Genomic DNA, 2,161 nt, shown 5'->3' with positions numbered 1-2,161 from the left:
AGCGTCCCTTCCATCTCTGGTCGGGACTCTGTTTGCATGTATTAGCTCTAGAATTACCACAGTTATCCAAGTAACGTGGGTACGATCTAAGGAACCATAACTGATTTAATGAGCCATTCGCGGTTTCACCTTAATGCGGCTTGTACTGAGACATGCATGGCTTAATCTTTGAGACAAGCATATGACTACTGGCAGGATCAACCAGGGAGCTGCGCCAACTAGAGCTGAGCAGCCGGCCGCCCGGGAGTGTGTCCCGGGGGCCCGCGCGAACACGCAAGCGTCCGCTCAATCATTCTGCAAACAGGAGGAGGCTGAGCTCCCCTGCACAATACACCTCGAAACCCTCTCAGGTCCCGGCGGCGCGCAGCGCCGTCCCAAGTACTTGGTCGGGTTCGAGAGAGGCGCAATCGCCCGGAGTTAGGCGAGTAGACGCTTTCGGTGCGACCACCCGTGCTCCCAACTGAGCTTGCCGCTGCCGACAGAGGCCCGGGAGCGTGCTGTCGTGGCATTGCCGGCGGGAGACAACACGCGCCACCTACGGTGACCGGCAGCTCCAACGCCAGCGCCACAGAAGGACAAAAGCCCCACTTGGGTGCCGAAGCGAACTCTCCCAGCACAGCGCACGCGCCAACACATCCGCACAGCTGCGATACAAACCACCAGCGAGAACCGCTGGGGCGACCGAGCAGCAGACGGCGTCGCGGCGCCGAGCGCCGGGCGGCGGCGCATCCTCAACGCACACAGTCCTCAATCGGACCAGCACACTGAAGATGTCCACCGCGCTTCGCACCGGGCCCGCGAGGACCTACTTTGGCCGCACGGCGCCGCGCGCAGGGTGCGCCGGCGCGCAGCTGCGACGCCTGCCGCGTCCGTCGGCCGGCGCGCCTGCCACTGGCCGCCCCCACCAGCCGGCTGTAGCGCGTGCGCCCACGCACCGCGCGGCCAGCACGCCGGGAGGCGCCCCCTCACCGGCCGGGGACGGTCCCACCCAGCCACCACCGCGTATCGCTTCACACCCAGATGCCGTTCAGTTTCATCGGCATGGTGGGTATCGCTGGAACAACCGGTTAGTACCTCAACCTATCGTCGCCATCACCGATTCACCCCTAGCGAGAACAACCGCACCACAACGGGTTACCATTTCTTCATTTGCGTAACTTCACCAGAAAACGTAGGCGTCCATCGCCATTAGCAACTTCAACGATTATTGCATGCCTGTGTCAGGTGTCACGCCACACTACGTCTGCCCACATACACGCAACAAAATGTGCACGCCTAGACAATACGTGGAAGGTGGCCCCCGTACGTATGCGATGTCCATTGCTCGAACGACTGTCAACCGGCCTCTGTAGCATGTCGCAGATATGGAACGCGGTGCACCATGCTATCACGGTGTTTGAGGAGAGACGACTAGGTCCGAATACATCAACACACAGCTCATGCTGATCGCCATCCACGGCGTCCGTTCCTCCCACACGTCTCTATGGCGTACCACACTGCAATCCAGCTCTCATAGGGAGACGACACGTAGCTGCGTGCACAATATTTGCACTGTATGGTCCGCCGTTTTTGGGCGCAGTCGTTGTACGGTCACACATGTGCCACGATGTATCATTCAGTACATAAGGACGAATGTGCAGTACAGATTGTGGTTCACGCGTACGACATCAGCGGACAGTTGACACAGGCCGCACCACAACGTAGCCTGCGTACGTCGCATGCGAAGGGCATTGAACATGCAAACTTGTCACCAACCAGCTTGCGAAGGCAGGGGGCAAGGTGGGGACGTGGGGACGTGGGGAGGGGTGGGGGGGGGGGGGGGCGGCATGTACGTCCTGCTGCCATCCACATTACAGTGTACAGCAGGAGCATGTGGAAAGTCAGCAAGACTTGCAAGGTGTTTAACATGAAGCGATACACAGGGGAGCGGGCAGTGCGAGTAGCGAACTATATTGCGAGGGTTGCGGGTGGGCAACACTACACTAATTGAACGAGTCGTATAACAATTACAGAGCAGGTTTAGGCGACAACGTGGGTTACGTTAGCGGACAACGTGGGTTACGTTAGCGGACAACGTGGGTTACGTTAAGGCACAACATGGGTTACGTTAAGGCACAACATGGGTTACGTTAAGGCACAACATGGGTTACGTTAGGGCACA

The sequence above is a fragment of the Schistocerca piceifrons genome, unplaced genomic scaffold (assembly GCF_021461385.2).
Source record: "Schistocerca piceifrons isolate TAMUIC-IGC-003096 unplaced genomic scaffold, iqSchPice1.1 HiC_scaffold_1245, whole genome shotgun sequence".
Classification (NCBI taxonomy): Eukaryota; Metazoa; Arthropoda; class Insecta; order Orthoptera; family Acrididae; genus Schistocerca; species Schistocerca piceifrons.
The sequence above is the reverse complement of the archived record's forward strand: the minus strand, read 5'-3'. Positions refer to the sequence as shown.